Below are 19,814 nucleotides of genomic sequence, written 5' to 3' on the forward strand. Positions count from 1 at the left end.
GCTCTAGTTATTATACTTTTTCTTTTTTTTCTGACTCCTTTTTTGCTTCATAACTCAAAAAGTTTTCAACCGATTTCAATGAAACTTCCAGAGATTTTAGCAAGTTATCGTCCCTCAAAGATGTTAAAACTTTAAAGACAACATCACTTCCGTTTTGGCGTGACATCATTTTTAAAATTTAAAAAAAGTCATTTTGTCCGGGACTTTTCTCAAAAACGCTTTAAGATATAGGCTTGAAATTTTCAATTGTTATGATTTGGTCAATTTACCTCTGTAATGAAGCTATATAATAAAAATCTGTCACTTGAGGTCGAAACTGGAAGCGAATCAAATTTTTTGAAAAAATGAATTTTTTGATCAAACAAAAAACGTATACATATTTTGTAGAGCTTTTTAAGCTGAGTCTAATGCTGAAAACCGTTTAAAATTCGGAGGATGCATTACAGAGATATCGGGGTTTAAAAACTGATTTTCTCGGAAATTTTGATGCCGCGTTCTTGGTTTCAAAAATAGTGCAAAATTCACACTGAAAGTAACTTCTACTGTGACAATTCGTACTGATCATAAAACTTTATAAAAAAACATAAAATTATATGCATATTGTATAGTGTGCAAAGATAAATACAAAACTTCAATTCGTTTTAAAATCGGATACTGCATTGCGGAGTTATCGGGGTTTAAATATTGATTTTTCCGGAAATGTTGATTCCTCGTTATTGGTTTAAAAAATAGTGCAAAATTCACACTAAAAGTAACTCCTGCTGAAAAGATTTCGTACAGGTCATAAAACCGAACTCCTTTTTTATATAGTTAATCAGAGTGTTTATTGAAACAATTTCGTTAATTCGGTCGATAATTACGTTGTTAGTTTTTATTAGTCTGATTAGTTTTAATCGAAATAATTATCGTACGATTCACCATGTCAACTCGCCATGTTTTGACTGCGAACAACAGCTGATAGCGGTGTGTCAGAAGAATGGCCTGCAAGACGGCGATAGTGGAAATTTCAGCTCAACTAACGTATGACAGATTATAAAGGTATGTTTCAATACAGGATATGTCGTATTGACTTTTTCTTTTCAAAGTGTTTGTGCACTTTTCAATCTAACCCGACATTCCTCTGACTCTAACCTTCGCTTTTGACGTGCGTAACAATATAAAAGCGGGCATTTGAGTCAGAGAAATCTCGGGATATTATCTGTCCAATGTATTTTCACGTGTATGTTTTGCACACTACTCGTTTGAATTTCTATTTATTATTATGCATATGTATGTCTTATTTTGTAATGAACAACACACTGTAAAACAGTGCAATTAAAAGGGGTGGGGGTCCAAAGGCACACAAGAGTAGAATGTTGTAATTAGAGTACATGTTTGCATGATGATAACTTTACCCTAAATATTTGAAAATAGCAGATCTTTACCATATCACCTCCACTTAATTAATGAATTAAAGAACTCAGACAGGCTTGTGCTTAATTAAATAAATATATTTGACATGGTAAATATTCAGTCTAATTAAAATTAGATCTCTCTCTCTCTCTCTCTCTCTCTCTCTCTCTCTCTCTCTCTCATGCTTTTAATCTTGGCAAAGCATCACAGAGCAACATCATTTTGTGCATATCTCTATCTAGGAAAAGAAATCAACAATGCTTTAAATTTCAAAATGAGCATGTATTATCGTGCAATCCCTCATTTTTTCATTGTGCAACTAAAATTTAGTAAAAATAAAAACGCTAAATTTATTTGCAAAAAAAAATCCAGTAAAATTCATTTCAAAAAAATGGTATAGCAGAAAATTATACTTTGAGGCTGTTTGGATGAAATACTGTAAGTTGTTTTAATTCCACCGTGTTAAATTTTCATGATTTTTACTAAAGTATCAATTGCGATGGTTTTAATTTCACGCTGCTTAAAAATTCAATTGATCAGAATAGAAGCATTTAAATTTCATAATATTTGGTTAAAGTGTTCAAACTAATGCTTCTTAGGAAAATCAAAAAATAGGGGGATGGTATACATGTAAGGGTATTTCTAAGTGATGTGATGCTTTTGTCATGATAATATCATGTATATGTATGTAGTTTTGAATAAGGTTTCTTATTTAGGGAGGTTGAACAACAGTTGACCTCTAAAAGATTAGGTAAAGATGCTTTATTTATGGAGAGCCCTATAAATCTGTGTTAAATAGAAGAAAGTGGAAATGCTGGGTTCACTTAAATTGCCATATTTTTCTTAATCCTTAATGGATTTGGCAAAATGAGGTATAATTTTTCTCAGAATAGCATAAGCTTTGTAAGTTTAAGACAAGATGACTTTTCAGAGAATGTTAGTGTAAGTTTCAAGACTACGTGGTATTTTCAGATTTCTCATTTTACTGTAATTTTGAGTGGATTTTTACCAAAAGTAGTCTATTTTGGGAAAATGGATGATTTTGTTGGTTATACATTGTATATATCATTACATGATTTATTAGCTATAATATACAAGGGAAGTAAATGCCTTTTAAATGTGTAGAATGACCACCACTAGAGTAAATTGGCTTAGAAAGTAGGTATTTCCTATCCTTATGACAATTAAAAGGCTTAAGTTAATTACCGAGATAAGAATTAATACTGCACAGTAAAAGAGTTTTGATCAATTGAATTATTTAAATTATAAATTTGCAGCAATTTTGCTGTCTGATTTCATGAAATAACATTAAGCAACCTGACTTATATAACTTAGTTTTTTTAAAACAGCATATTTTTCTTTCAAATAAAATTCACATGTAGACAAATGCAGTTATCAAAGTATAAAATATGTCAAAAAACTCAAGTTTTTCCTCCTCCCTATCCAAAAGTGATATTTTAGATATATTTACAGAATTCAAAAAGCCATGGCCCCCCTCTTTCCAATTGTCTCCATTACCATTACATGTTGGATATGTAAATGTACATTTGACCTTGAAATAACATCTGCTATGATACTTACTCTCGAAATGATCAAGAAGCAACAAATGTTTACCCTTTTATTGTATATATGCATCAAAAATGTAGGAAAACATGTAAAATTTGAACATTTATCATGGAATTCTCATCCGTCCCCAGGTACCCGGTTGTGTTTGAATTTCATTTTAATTAAGAGCAGACATCACACTGGTAGGTCTTACTATTTTAGCAAGGTTAAAAGGAGACTAGAAACAAGAATAAATAAAATATTCACTAAATATGATTATAAGCTTACTGTTTCATGAAAACAAGAAATCACATGTATGGTGGCATGTCTTTTTGTGAAAAAAAATGTTACATTACATCCATTTACGAAGAAAATATCAATTTTCAATATCAGTGATGGTTGTTTTTAAATATGTGTGAGAAATGACTTAAGGTAATTGCCACAAGTTTCATAATATTAAGGTTAAAGTGTTCAAACTAATGCTTCTTAGGAAAATCAAAAAATAGGGGGAGGGTATACATGTAAGGGTATTTCTAAGTGATGTGATGCTTTTGTCATGATAATATCATGTATATGTATGTAGTTTTGAATAAGGTTTCTTATTTAGGGAGGTTAAAAATAGTTGACCTCTATAAGATGATGTAAAGATGCTTTATTTATGGAGAGCCCTATGAATCTGTGTTAAATAGAGGAAAGTGGAAATGCTGGGTTCACTTAAATTGCCATATTTTTCTTAATCCTTAATGGAATTGGCAAAATGAGGTATACTTTTTCTCAGAATAGCATAAGCTTTGTAAGTTTAAGACAAGATGACTTTTCAGAGAATGTTAGTGTAAGTTAAAGGTAGCAAGGGACAGTTTCGGATAAAGTACCCGTCAATATTTTTGTAAAATTGAGAGTTGCTGTACTTAAAGGCTTATGAGTGTAGCTAAAATTCATGAAATGGTTTTTAATGATTATCATTACTTAGAGGGATGTCTCTTGTTGAAATTGATATTCAATATGTAGGCCCCATATGTTAGGTACATGAGATTCAGAAATAAAATGTGAAACCTGCGGCTAATATGACTGTTGTGTTGACTTAAGACAGTGAACATGCAAGTTACAGACGGGAGGGTAAATAACACGAAAAGTAGGTGGATGGGGCATTATAAACTATACACCGGTAAGTTTCTGACATGTGATGGTGCAACATGCACATGGTACGGAAGGTTAACCCTTTGCAGGGAATTGGCTGGGGGGGGGGGGTCTAAAAAGCTGAAAAATCATGAAAAATTAGCAAAATATGGAAGGGTCAACATCTCATAAAAACCAGTATGTAGAAAATTTTACAGGTTTTGACTAGTAATTTTCTTCAGAAATAGGTGTTTGGCCTTATAAAAAGTGAATTAAAGGTATTTGTGCTGAATGGGAACTGAGGAAATTCTAGTTACAGGGTTCCGAAGACACACGTCCCCAGGCTACAATGAAACGTATCACAAAAACTGTCCTGTGCCATCTAATGTCTCGTATCGGGATATGTCATACTAATTACATTTCATGGTCAGTGTATTTTTTTTCAGAAATACTATGCATATGTTAATGTAAACACAGCTGTTATTAGTACCGGTACATGTATTAACACAGCTTATTGATTTTTTTAATTTCAGCTATTGGTGGCCACATGGTTTTTACCTGTTGATTCTTTTCAGCTCTTGAGGTTAACCTGTCATCTCTACCCACATGCATATTCCTTAATGTGTTCTACAGACTATTTACCAGTAAAAATTAAATCGGATAATTCATGAACAGTTACTGTAATGGAACTTTAAGAAAGCATCATGCCTTGTTGTGGTTTGTGTTTGATAAGAAATTATAACAAACAAAATTATGGCTGTTTAAAGTAATTTACAATTGTTAGCTGTGAAAATTTGTTTTTCAATAAAAGTATGCAATTATGTTTCTTTTATTTTGTTTTTAGCTAACCTGAGCCAAAGGCTCAAGTGAGCTTTTCTGATCACAATTTGTCGTTGTTGTAAACTTTTCATATTTTCATCTTCTTTTCAAGAACCAATGGGCAGATTTCAACCAAATTTGGCACTAAGCACCACCACTAGGTGAAGGGGATTCAAGTTTGTTCAAATGAAGGGCCACGCCCTCTTTAAAGGGGAGATAATTGAGAATTATTGAAAATTTGATGGTATTTTTCAAAAATCTTCTTCTCAAAAACTATTCGGCCTGAAAAGCTTTAACTTGTGTGGAGGCATCCTCAGGTAGTGTAGATTCAAGTTTGTTCAAATCATGTTCCCGGGGGTAGGGAGGGGCCATAAGAGGGGGATCAAGTTTTACATAGGAATATATAGAAAAAATCTTTGAAAATCTTCTTCTCAAAAACTATTAGGCCAGAAAAGCACAAATTAAAGTGGAAGCATCCTCAGGTAGTGTAGATTCAAGTTTGTTAAAATCATAGTCCTATGTGGTATTTGGGTCACAATGGGGGAATTGATTTTTACATAGGAATATATAGAGAAAATCTTTAAAAATCTTTTTCTCAGAAACTAATAAGCCAGGAAAGCTGAAACTTATGTGGAAGCATCCTCAGGTACTGTAGATACAAAGTTGTGAAAATCATGACCCCGGGGATAGGTTTGGGCCACAATGGGGGGGGGGGGGGGGGGTGGTCAAAGTTTAACATTGGAATATATAGAGTAAATATTTAAAAATCTTCTTCTCAGAAACTAATCAGCCAGATGATTATTTATAATTGTTAAGACTTTGTCCCCAGGACAGTTCTTTGGCCTCACAAGAAGGTTCAGAGTTTGATGTAGGTTTATATCCCATGTATAAACTATTGTTAAGGAACTTTTTTTGAGAACTGCAATACTCAACATGCGGTATAACTATAAAATCAATATAAAATCATCCTTTTAGAAAAGGAACTAATGATTATAAACAAGAATATTTAGGGGGGGGGGGGAATGGGTTTTATTTATACAGGATCTACATGTATTAATGTACATTGTCCAGGTAGTTTGCATTGTGACTCCATTAAGCTGATTTTATCATACCTATTGTTCCTCAGGTGAGCGAAGTGGCCAATTTGCCTCTTGTTTTAGTTTTTCATTGTTTTTCAATATTAAAAATTAAACATATGTAACCTACGGTAATTTTCATGATGAGTACAAAACTTAAATCCGTTTTTAAATCGGACGATGCATAACAGATATCGGTGTTTAAAAATTGATTTTTCAGAAATTTTGATTCTGCGTTTTTGGTTTCAAAAATAGCGTTAAGTTCAAACTCGTACCAAAAATAATTCGAAGTTTGTTAAGAACTTTGACACCTTCGGAATTATTTTTTTGTTAAGTCGTTCTTAGAATCGTTAAGGATTTTGTTAATTCGTACATAGTATCATTCGTATTTATTTTTATCTTTTACTTTAAGTTCCTCGTTATTGATTTAAACACTCTGCTTCTTGCAGGAACATCAAGCTTTACTCTTGACATTAACGGAAGACCCACTCGTTGCTTTGCAACGAGCTTTGCTCTAGTTAGGGTCTTCCGTCTTCAGCGGAAGACCCTTCTATTATTGTATTGTTTCTTTTTCACTTTTCTTATTATTCTTTTTTTTTCTTCTTACAAATTTTGTGCAGGCGATTTCTCGGAGATGGCCCGCTCGATTTGGGTCAAATTTTTAGGGATGATGCCACGTCATCTGAAGTTTGTACCGCCGCGACAATTTTTAAAAATTTACTTCCGGTCGGAAGTTATCGTCGTTTTACGATTTTTAAAAGCCAATTTTGTCGGTCGGGTTTCACAAAAACGAGTAAAGATATAGAGCTGAAATTTTCAGAGATGATAGAACTACCGTTTTTCTAGTGCACCTCGGTATAGAGAATGTCCGCCGTCACTTCCGGTCGTCACCGGAAGGAAATTTGAAAAATTGAATTTTTCGACTTTTTTATTTTTTAATATTTTTCTTTGAAACTTTTACACCTTATAGTGACCCTTTTACTGATAAAGAATATGTAATTAGTTTTAAAATCGATCAAGGCATTCACGAGAAATTAAGCGTCAAAGTTCTGAAGCGAGAATCCGAGTAGCTCAGTCGATATAGTCGTGGACATGGCCCAGGCGACCCGGGTTCAAACCTCGAGTGCCGCAAATTTGTTTTTACTATTTTTCGCTTAGATCTACGTTTTTATCTTTAAATTGATAAGTTTGATCTAATCTATTCAAAAATCGAACGGAAGACCCACTCGTTGCTCGCAACGAGATCGAATCTAGTTCTTTTAATATTTGTTAAAGAAGTTAAATATTTTGAAATTTTACAGAACCTATGAGTCTATTAAATGTGGGCAATATCTTTTAAGACAGAAATGGAAAAGCCCAAGAAAGAAATGGACAGGGCATTGATAATGAAGGCAGTAAGAGGATCATTCATAGAGAGAAGGATCTTCATCACAAAAAAGCATGATGGAAACCTGAAGGACCTCTTGCGAAAACTTCCAGTTCTTGGAAAGGCAGAATATGTAACTAATATTATACTGAATGATTTTCATGTGAAGATTTAATCAAAATTTAGTTTTAGACATTCCGATTTATAAACCTTTTTTTAAAAAATGTCATTATTATTATTTTCAAACCGTATATAAACATGTAATTGTATAAACTAGGTGGAGAAGGAGTTTTTCTTGATGCAACCATCTCTGAAAAAAGAAGAAATTATGGAAAACTGAACAGAGACCATGTCTCGCTTGCATGTGGTATTGGGCTCTGAACATCAACAAGAAGTATGTTTAAGTAAATTTGGTATATGCAATCATTTGAAAAAAAATTGATATGTAAAGTGTACAATTTTTATATTGATTGTTTTGTAGTTCAATAATCATTAATTAGTAGGTCAATCAATCAAAAATATGTTTATATGAAGACATACCTGAAATTTATTGTCACTTTGCCAAGTTTGGTGTTCTGTTGTTTTTGTTTTATATGTAAATATAGACAAAAAGATTTTATTTAAAAGACATAATTTGTTTCTCTTTATTCAAAAGAAATGTTGAATATTTTTACAGTACAAATGTGTGCAACAATATTAATTGATTGATAAAGAAATGCAGAAATATAAAGGACATAATGAATTGAGACTTGCTAAGTTAGACACATACATTTGATGGTACAAAATACTATAATTTTTTAGCATTTAATAATTTTTAAGAAGTGAAGCAAATGTCTCTTAGTGTGAAGATTTACACATGAATTTTGATGTTATGGTATTGCAATTTGCACATACATATAACATTTTATAAAATACTTCAAAATTTGAATACTCAATATCTCTTCGCCAAGTGGAGCATACACCTATGGTGTGAAGCTAGACACATGAATTTTATGATATTGCACATACACATTGTTTTAAATTAACATCACTCAATACCTTTTCGTGAAGTCGAGCACATATCTTTTGGTGTGAAGCTGGACACATGAAATTTATGTTATTGCACATGCACATTGTTGAAATGTTGAAAATTTCACATCATTTTATTTCATAATTTCAAAATTATTCTATTTATTGAGGTGAACACTTAGAAGTTTCGTTGAGTTTAGGAATTAAGACTAGAACTGAACTTGCCAAAAACATACAAGATAACATGGTTATTAAAGGAAAATTATAACTGAATTGTAATTGAGTTTTTATATATTTCATAATTCTGTGGTTTGAACCAACCTCGCTATATTTATTAGTGAAAGAGAAACTTTTGTCAATGGGGGAGGATGTTTTTGTTGTATACATCGAAGGGGAAAAACTCACAGGGTGTGAAATTTTTTTCCAAAGCTTAACCACCTTACTGGCTTCAATCTATGTGTTTAATCTTGCCTACCCAAAGAACTGGTTAAAACCCTTCAGTCACTTTCATCCAGAATGTGTTTGTAGGACTAAAGGATCAGCTGGGACAAGTTTCTTTGGACAAACGTATTTTAGGTGTACATGTGTATTGGCCTAACTGAATGTCCTCATTCCCTCTTCCACACATTAAATTATGTTAAGGTGGGATTGTCAAGGAAAGACATGAATATAAACGGTCATATTTTGATGTCCTTGTTTGTTTTCATATGCTAAATGTAATTGTAATTGTATTTATCTCTACAATGTGTATCGTTTCGATCCTCTCAGATTGTCGTTTAATTGTATTCCACCGGTATTTCAAACGACTGTGTCAACTTAGTTTGAGAGTTATTGCAATGTTTGTGCTTGTTGTATATGTGTGTATATATATATATATATATATATATATATATATATATATATATATATATATATATATATATATATATATATATATATATATATATATACTCATGCTTTTTGTAGAAGTCATGATGAGAATTTACAACATCACAGAGAACCAGGTGGTTGTGGCCACAGCGAACTATTTGAAATGGGCCCCAGAAAGAAAGGATGGTGGTGGCCGAAAAAATGACTCTATAAATGAAAGAAATTATATTTTTAAGGCGTCGAGCTAATGCTCGGCAGCCTTCTAGCGATCGTCTGGATTGGCAATCGTCCAAAAATTCACGCGCTGCACCGCCTTTTAAATGCGCATAAGAAATAAGTTCCTTAAAGTATTAAACGTATTACAAGATTTTTTTTCCTATTTATTCAACTAAATTGCGTACAAAAAAACCAACTTTTCCTCCCTGGTGATTGACAACTCATTGCATAAGAATAAATTTGCTTAATCAAGAAATGGCGGATGAATACAATCAGGCCTAAGTGTAAAGATTCACTAGATATTATTTTAGTTTATCGCTTACATTTTAATTGGAGACCGTGCCCGATAGAAATAACATTTTAGATGTAAATTTATTTGTTATCGGGCACGGTCTCCAAAATAAATGTAAGCGATAAACGTATCTAGTAATTTCGTTGCAAAAAAGTAAACTCGATAATGCAGTTAGTTTGGTCGAGCATTATAGATAGCACGTGTTGTGGATTTGTTTGTAAACAACCATACCATAGGAAATCTTGTTTCAAACGGGAATTGAAATAAATAAATGTATGTTTTATTATTATAATTAGGGACACACTGTTAATGTATTCAAATTATGAACCTATGAAAGTTGTTCAAAGACTGTTTGAAGCAGAAAGAAACAAATCATTTTTGAACTTTGAAATTTCTTCGATTTTTTTGCAATTATGATGAGTTATTGTATTAAAAAAGCACCACTACCTATTTTATAAGAAAATATACCGATTTTTGTTTTTAAAGCAGCAGAAAACATAATTCAAATACTTTCTATTCTAAGTCTAATATCATTTGATATGACTATTAGTACAGAAATTCAAATTATTGGTATCATTCTATTTAAAAGAAAAAAATGTCAGCTCGACGCCTTTGTGGCCGTTCCGGCCTTTGATTGTAAGGGATTTTTTGTGATAAAATTTTCAGTATATTTCTTAATCACAATTATTAATGAAATTAAAATGATTAAAATTTATACCTGAGATTTATTCATTATTTACATGGTCCAATATATTATCATTCAAACATGTACTATTTATGTAACTAAGACCCCCTCTCCTCTTCCAAAAAAAATATGAATAAATGTTGAATCTACAGTTTTTCAACATATAATCAAAGTTTATAATCAATGTTGATATAACGTTTAAACTTCAACGTTGAAACAAATTTTCAAAATCTAACATAAAATTAATGTTGATTCAACATAGAAAGTCAACGTTGCTTCAAAGTTTATTCAATGTTGTGTGCCTGCTGGGAATATATTGTAAGGTTTTGCACGTAATACATAATATATTTTTTTAACAGTTTATAATATGGACTGCAGAAATGACTTCACCCACAAGGAAATTTTGATAAAAATGAAAAATTAGTGTTTGCATTAAAGAATACGGGAGATCATTTCTACATGTATGAATTTAAAATATTCTTGTGCAATTTGGAATGCAAAACATTCTAATACGTGTTAGTTATCATTAATTTGAAGAAAACAAGTAAACTTTAAATAAAATAATCAAGCCTTGATCTTTAATTGCGTATGCGCGACTAAGTAACTCGTTCATGGCTGGTTTTGGTCAAACACCGCGAGCAACCTATCATCTGAATATGCAGCGGGTAAAAGTTAACTCGTTCGTGAAGTTCATTGGCGATATTATAAGGCAAATACTATACCGGTGTTGTATCGCAGTTTTTCCCCCATTGTAGCTTCCCCCCCCCCTGAAAACCTACTTAATAGTAGTCTTTCTCCCCGGGGGGGGGGGGGGGGGGGAGCTACTACATGTATATAGTAGCTTTTCCCCCACAGTAGGGTTTCTCCCTCAGGATTTTGGTTCAGATTTTATAAAAAATATTTATGGAAACCCATTAAGGGTTAAATCAAGGTTTCTACACTTCTAAGTTGGATATATCTACATTCAACTGTACAGGTTAAGTTTCGTTTTGCCGATTTATTATTTTTTATAGACAATGCTAAAAATTGAACATGTGTGTAAATATGAAAAAAGGGGAAAATCTGCTATATAGTAGGTTTTCAGAGGGGAAATCGGGCTATAAAAAGGGGGAAAACCCACTATATACCCACTATTGTGAACCCTAGATCTATTGTCTAGTACATGCAAAGAATAAAATCAAAGAAGATGGGTGAATAAGGAGTGTAAAATGCACATATGAGGAATGATTAGATACGGCAAAATTAAAATATCATTAAATCTGATACTTTTTAAAAAAAATAATTAAAAACAATGTATATTTAACGTAACATCGGGTTGTAATCTTTAAATATTTTAAATACTTGCAATATATTGATTTAAACTGGGGTATGCGTGTCAAAACCTCCTAATCGTATACTTTTTATAACTTCAATGCATTTTCTTTCATAGAGTGGATCTGAGCTCAAAATTTTTTTTTACAGTCTAATTGTGGTTTAATGGAATTTAAATCGATTGTACTCAACAGCAATGTGAAGAGATGACCCACTACAGTTCAAAAATGTCATTTTGTAGCTCAACAATTGAACGTTTTAGAAATATAATACAAGTCCGTAAATCCGTGGCCATAGTCTCATATAGCATTTAAACAACGCACTAGTATTGTGAATGAAATGGCTCAGTGGTTAGAGCACCAGCCATTAGGAAACTTTATAGAACTTGGGTTTTTAGGTTGTGGGTTCGATACCACCAAAACTTAAAGATTTATTATTTTTTTTCTTATCTTTTTGAAATATTTCAAACTGAATATAGTTAGAAATTACCATTTTGTAAACTTGTATAATAACATATCAAATATATTTATTTGAAAAAATGCTAAATTTGAAATTGTATTTTACGACTAAACCAAAAGGGCTATTGCGCCATCTTATCCCCCATCTTCTTTATATACACAGCTGTACGGTCAGCGTTCAGCTTGAATTTTGTTTGTTTGGTGTTTTTAAAAACTTATTTCCCCGTGAAGAAAATGAGGGAAAATGCTGTCGAGAGGGACAATTAACATACTATATATATATGCCCAAATAGTTAGTAAAAATAAGTATTTTATCATACCAAAGCTTTATTTGTTCTCGTCACTTTGAGAAATCTACAATATATTTAAAGCACAATAGTCCAATCCACACTTTTCAAAAGTTGTTCCCCTTTGCGGGGTCAACCCAAAGGTCAAAAGGGAAAAAACCAAAACTCCCCTTCTTCAAACAATCAAATATTTGGGTGTACTGTGATGAAATCGCTTTGGATTTGATTTATTCATTCAATATGTGGTGGCAACCATTCAAACGGGGTTTTAATGTCAACTGATATAGATACAAACATATTGATACAAAATATAGATACAAACTTCTATACAACAAAGACTACTTTGGGTTTTTCCCAAAAGATGACGACCAAGAGACACAGCATTTGTAAAGTGTAGAGTGGGATCACAGCTACGATTTCCACAGAATTATCCATGTAGAAAACTCACGACCAGTTGTGGGAGTAAGCGCTAAGTCTTAGTACATGTATGCGATACTGGCCGCGGTTTTCGACAAAAATAACTATCATACATCACTCATTGTTACATGTAATATGCCACTTTCAAACGACGCCACCGTCTAACAGTACTTTCAGTACTTTGATTATTTTAGAAAGTTTCATGGTTACTCTAAAGAGTTATACATAAATATAGTAATACCTGCAGAGTTTGAATGTTTTGGCCAGACGAAAAAGTCTGCCAACTTTGTTGCTTTCAGAACACTGGACTGTTGTTTATCAAACCTTCCATTCAAACAGTCAACCAGGCGATCAATGGTCCCATCTTTTGAAAACTTTGAAGCTGTGGAAACCGCTTGACCTGTCGGAGCGGTTTATCGCAAATCCGTGAAACATGCCACTGTCCGACTCCAGATGCTGAAGAAATTTCTTACGAATTGGACCATCTCTGCAATTTAAAGACTCAAAATTTTATAACTATTAATTAACTTCCATTACTTTAAGTCCTTTGCTAAATAAATGGGTTTTTTAAAGATTAAATTCATTCATTAAACCAATAATTTATTGTTTTAAATAAATTCTAGAACTTTTCTTACTTGTTTTTAAATTGTTTCAGAACAGCAATTGTTGTAAGAACCTTTAAATAAACCTCAGATACTTTGGCTTGCTCATACTGAAGGAACAGTGATAATGTTGACAAAACGTTCATCACATCAGTCATGAAATGCGCATAAGCCAAAAGTTCAAAACTCAACAACATTTTTAGAAAGCCATTGGCTTTCCCAACAGCATCAGTTGTTCTTTTGGGAACTTGAGAAGTGTGTGTCAGCTGAAACGTATTGTAGGACAAAATAATTCATAACATTGTAGAACAAATTAGTAAGTTATGTTTTCTTCAATTTTCAATACATGATTTTAGATTATTTTTGTAAGGCAACTTGCCGCAGATATCATACCGTTTGTAAATGACTGACAATTCCTGGGTATGCCTTCCACAAGTTCTCCAAAGCCCGCAGCCAATGAGAAACCCATCTTGTACCACTTATTCTTGTTGGCACAACTTTAGGCACATCCAATATTTCACAAGCTCGGCCAAGATCTGAGCGATTAAGGGGGCTGTTATGATAAAACAAATATAGTCCATCAAGAAGTTCTTCTAAAACTTAAGACGGATATTTCCGCATGGCATCTTTGTATGCCAGCTCAAGGCGGTGAGCATGGTAGTGAACTCCAACAATAAAAGGTTGGCTTTCTTTCAATTTGGCTATGACTCCGTTTTTCTTTCCTGTAAAACCGAAGCTCCATCTGATCCGAAGCCAACCAGTTTGTGTCTGTAGTCTTTTATATCTAAGGATCCAAAAACACTGTCAATGACATTTGCATCAGCACGTTCTGGTTCTCCTATTCCAATGTAAAATGAGTCAACCAGTCCCCCATTCGATGATCTGCAGTAAACTATTTCTTGTTCTTTAACTGATTTGTCTGTTGCTCCGTCAGTGATCACAGATATAAATGGACATTTGTTGATGAATTTTGTGATATCATTTCTAGCCTCTTGTGCAATATAAAAAGAAAATTTCTGGGCTTCTTTGTGTGATAGGTAGTTCCTACATCTATTCCTTTTTTCTTGTCAAGCTCAAGCATCCAAGGATAGTCAGTAAATGGACGTCTATGCTGTACCAAAACTTGGACATAACAAAACAAAACAGTCAAACGATCGACAGCTTTCTGATTTAGTTTCTATACAATCTTTGCTGCCGAAGACTCGCCTCTAGGTGTAGATTTTGTTCTATGAATTTCAAGACATCTTTTATGAAAAAATGATTTTTCTTCATGATATTTAATTGTTTCTATCCTCAGATTAGCACACTCAGTGACAAAAGAACATGCTTTCTCTACAGATCCTTTCGCGTATTCTTTACAAATTGTACAAAACATTAGACCAGAACGTTTTTCAAAATATAACCACTCACGATTTTTCGTCCATGTTTCAAGGGAATTACGAGATCGGCGAGATCGTTCGTACTCATTGTCGCGCTCCTTTTTCTCAATGCTATTAGATGTGTCTAGCTTTCGCCTTTTCACAGTCTCTGTATCCGCGGACGCCTTGAAAAAATCATATATTTTTTTCTGTTTCTCCGTGTTTTGCACAATTGTCAAACTACCTCACGATCACGGAGACATTTTACTTCACTATAATAAATCAGTTATATAAGAAAGCGTTCAAATGAATATGAATTACTCGATTACCGCCATGCTTCAATAGCTAAAAATACATTCGGGGTTTTCCAAGAAAGTGTGTCTTCAAAATGACATCGTTGATCGTAATAATTTTTTTTTATTAGTCCGGGCGGACTGATTAGGCATAAATTTTATTAGTCCGACTTGAAATGTATTAGTCTGTGACTAACGGACTAAGGTTAGTGTCGAACCCTGTTCATCCCTGAATTCGAAGTTGTTGTCTCACTTAAATGAACACCATCTCTGTCATAATGTTGAGGAAAGTGGATGTCTGGAAAACTCAGGTAGCGTTGTCCATTTTTTTTCGTAGGTGATCGTTGATCAGTTTTCTTTTCTTGTCAAAAGTCTTCTTGTCTAACCCCGGTGTTTTTAGGAATTTCCCTCTGGTCATAATCTCACAGACGTACAGTGTTCACTCCACTGTTCTCCAATAACTTCACAAATTCGATAATGTCTTCATCAGTTTTCTTAGGGGTTGAGCTAGTAAAAATGTCATTGCCACCTAAACACACACACACTGTATGGGGATGAAACTCGATTAATCGTCGTAGGACTTCTTTGTTAATACTGTCAGTCCTCATGCCACCGACCCCAAAAAAACTACAATCCCCGGAAATTCCTAGAAAGTGGTCACAAAATCTGCCTAGTCTTTTAATGTAGCTGTCTCCGAACAATGCTGTCCTTGTCATGATTTTGATAAGTAATCATAATACTTCTAGCCTCCCTATTTATATAGATACATTTTTGACATATGATTACAGTGAGTGATATTCAGTATTCAAGAACATTCTATCGTTAATAAGGCTAATTAAGATTTTACAGTGAGGACTGTTAATTAGTACATGTATATCTGATATAGTCAATTTCTTAACACAGAATGAACATTCATTATCAAATTATTAGTTAACCTTTATTAAGGTCTTCCGTTTCCAACGGAAGACCTTATTGTTATTGCTTTGTTTCTTTTTCCCTTTTATTATTTTTTTTTTTTTCTTACGCTTTTTTGTACAAGCGATTTCTTGAAAACGGCTTGACCGATTTTCGTGAAAATTTCAGATCTTGTAGATATTGATAAAAACCTTATATATAATTTTTTATTTTAATGACGTCATTTCCGTTCGGGAGATATTGACGTTTTAGTGATTTTTAGAGGGTCATTTTGTCCTGCTATCTCCTCCTAAACGAAAAAAGATATTGAATTTAAATTTTCAGGGATTGTAGACAAAAGATTGTAGATGTGTTTAAAGGCATTTATGGTTGTCTGGCTTCAAAGGCGTCGAAGCTCGCCTGGACCCGAAAATCGAGTTTGAAAAAACGACATAATTTTTAATGGTTTTCGTTCTTTATCTCCTTTCCTGAAAATATTTTACTATAACATATAGAGCAAATAAAATTTATATTTACAAGAGCTTTTGTTTGATAACAAGAAAAAGGGGCTGGTCCCTCAATTTAGGGGCCAAAAGGGCTCTAAAGTCTTTCTTCCATAGCCCTTTACTGAGAAATATTTTGTAATATGTTCAAGAAGCAAAAATGTTTATCTTTCACTTAAAAAAACTATACATTATAAAATTTTTATTCTGCGTTACGTAATTAGGGGTTTTAAGGGGCCAGAAGTCTAAAACTTCGATCGAATATATCTCAAAAAGGACAAATATTTTGAAAAGCAATATAGAATAAAAGATGCTTAGAATGATGTTTTAAACAATATTAAATCATAAAAGTTTCGTTATCTGGCCCCAATAAGGAGATTAGGGGTCGGCCCCTAAAATGTCCTATCCCAGATAGCTCTAAAACGGCAAAGAATTTCTAAACACTTGTTGAACAAAATATGTTTAATATCAAAAGAACTTTCGTATGATGCCAAGAAAAAGGGGCTAGCACTTCAATTTAGGGGCCAAAAGGGCTCTAAAGTCTTTCTTTCATAGCCCTTTACTGAGAAATATTTTGTAATATGTTTAAGAAGCAAAAATGTTTATCTTTCACAAATAAAACTATACATTATAAAATTTGTATCATGCGTTACGTAATTAGGGGTTTCAAGGGACCAGAAGTCCAAAACTTCGATCGAATATATCTCAAAAAGGACAAATATTTTGAAAAGCAATATAGAATAAAAGATGCTTAGAATGATGTTTTAAACAATATTCAATCATAAAATGTTTCGTTATCTGGCCCCATTAAGGAGATTAGGGGTCGGCCCCTAAAACGTCTTATCCCAGATAGCTAAAAAACGGCAAAGAATTTCTAAACACTTGTTGAACAAAATATGTTTAATATCAAAAGAACTTTCGTATGATACCAAGAAAATGGGGCTAGCCCTTCAATTTAGGGGCCAAAAGGGCTCTAAAGTCTTTCTTCCATAGCACTTTACTGAGAAATGTTTTGTAATATGTTTAAGAAGCAAAAATGTTCATCTTTCACTAATAAAACTATACATTATAAAATTTGTATCATGCGTTACGTAATTAGGGGTTTTAAGGGGCCAGAAGTCCAAAACTTCGATCGAATATATCTCAAAAAGGACAAATATTTTGAAAAGCAATATAGAATAAAAGATGCTTAGAATGATGTTTTAAACAATATTCAATCATAAAAGTTTCGTTATCTGGCCCCAATAAGGAGATTAGGGGTCGGCCCCTAAAACGTCCTATCCCAGATAGCTCAAAAACGGCAAAGAATTTCTAAACACTTGTTGAACAAAATATGTTTAATATCAAAAGAACTTTCGTATGATGCCTAGAAAAAGGGGCTGGCCCTTTAATTTAGGGACCAAAAGGGCTCTAAAGTCTTTCTTCCATAGCACTTTACTGAAAAATATTTTGTTATATGTTTAGGAAGCAATATATTCATCTCACATTTATTTAACAATATATTATAATTATTTTATCATGTGCTCCGTATTAAGGAGTTTTTAATGGGTTTTAAGGGGCCAGAAGTACAAAACGTTGATAACATACCTCAAACAGAACAAATATTTTAAAAAGCATCATTTTGAAAATCAATATAGAATAAAATGCTGAGAATGATGTTCCTAACAAAATTCAACCATCAATTTTCTTTATTGTTGCCCCGATAAGGAGATAAAGGGTCAAATATCAAAGTCAAGGTCATATAACCTTCAAAAAATCGCACGGAAGACCTCCTCGTTGCTCGCAACGAGATCGTGTCTAGTTATAGTTATATTTATATTATTAAAATGAATATTAGAATTGGGCAATTTGTCTATGAATGTCGATTAAGGTGGAATAAAACACCTGGAAAAATAAATCACTCAAATTAACAGAAGAAATAATGCTGTTCTAATTTCTGAATAATATGTACGAAGCAACAAAAAATATTCACCGAGGAAAAACAACCCCACCTTAAATGAGCAAGTATAGATCTTTGAGTGTTTTGTATGTCCATAGTAAAACATATAACCAATAATGTTATTGGTAATATGTAGTTAATGAATGGTCGATTAGAGGAAGGAAAACTTACTACAATAAAAATCAAGTGTAGTTGATTACTGCATAAGAAGTATAGAATTTTTTAAACATGTCATTGATTTTTCTGTTCTAGATTTTTGCAAATTATATTCTGATATAAATATGCCATTATTGTGTGAAATAGGTGTAATACCCAGACTCAGAATGTCTTTAATTCTGTTGATACTGATTCAATTGAAAGGTCTATTATTGATTTAACATATATAAAAACAAAACATTGCGTTGCTGAGAAATCAGTTACATTTTTAAAAACCATTGATATCCTCTCTAAATACTATTGATGTCAACAATTTAAGCAAAAACATGTAGATGATATCTTCACAAACGCAGCTAATTTACTTTTAAACTCCTCTCAAAAAACATTTGGCACATTTAAAATTAATCAAAATCATAGTAAATTGCCCCTAAAGTTGCTGTCACTGAGACGAAAGCCAACACAAGCCAAAGGTTAAACTTTGCCTTCGGCACATGGAAAAGTCCTACACCAAAACGAGTAGAGGGAAAAGAAAAGAAATCCATTTTAAAAATTCCCAAGGACATTCAATCCAGCTTCGACCTAAGGGACAAATCGACACCTAAACCAACTACCAAGAAACTACAACTTCCAAAACCTAAGACTCCTAAGCGTATAATACCAAAACCAACATCTCCGACTGCTTCACCTATGTCGACATCCTCCCCACCTTCTCTACCATCTCCAAGTGTTACCCCACCATCATCTCCGGAGTTGATGTCGCCTATCGCCTCAAAGAAATGTCAAAGAAAAACAGACAACCTGACACCGACCAACAACAAGAAATCAAAATCAGACGATTACTTTTCTTTCGATTCAAAAGTGGAAGTTTTAACCAGTCAGCTACAATCCAAATTCCCACAGTTCAACCAACACTTTGAAAATCGTCTTAAACCTCTCCTGCAAAAACATGTCTACGACCCTCTACAAACTGGCATCATAAGTGAACAATGGACCAATAACAACGCCGAATCCATGAACAATCGGTTAAAACATTCTTTAAACTGGAAGCCACACAAAATACCGGAACTAATCAAAAAGATTAATGAGATCAGCTCCATCCAGTTTCACGATCCACGATGCGCCCTTCATGGCAATGAAAATTATGTTCTTGAGGAGTCTATGAAACAACACAAGGTTTCCCCAGATACATGGATAAAGTGTAGCCGCTCAGA

The 19,814-nt window shown here is 33.1% G+C and overlaps 1 long non-coding RNA gene and 1 pseudogene across 1 annotated transcript; one reads left to right on the forward strand and one right to left on the reverse strand.

The window, feature by feature from the left end:
- Positions 1–19,814, reverse strand: part of LOC128174159 (receptor-type tyrosine-protein phosphatase kappa-like) — a 240,431-nt pseudogene that overhangs the window by 158,233 nt on the left and 62,384 nt on the right.
- On the forward strand, positions 496–4,874 carry LOC128171181 (uncharacterized). The gene is made up of 2 exons (XR_008242029.1): positions 496–1,038; positions 4,587–4,874. It is a non-coding gene; the product is annotated as an uncharacterized LOC128171181 (long non-coding RNA).

Source organism: Crassostrea angulata, chromosome 2 (assembly GCF_025612915.1).
Source record: "Crassostrea angulata isolate pt1a10 chromosome 2, ASM2561291v2, whole genome shotgun sequence".
In the NCBI taxonomy this organism is placed as follows: domain Eukaryota; kingdom Metazoa; phylum Mollusca; class Bivalvia; order Ostreida; family Ostreidae; genus Magallana; species Magallana angulata.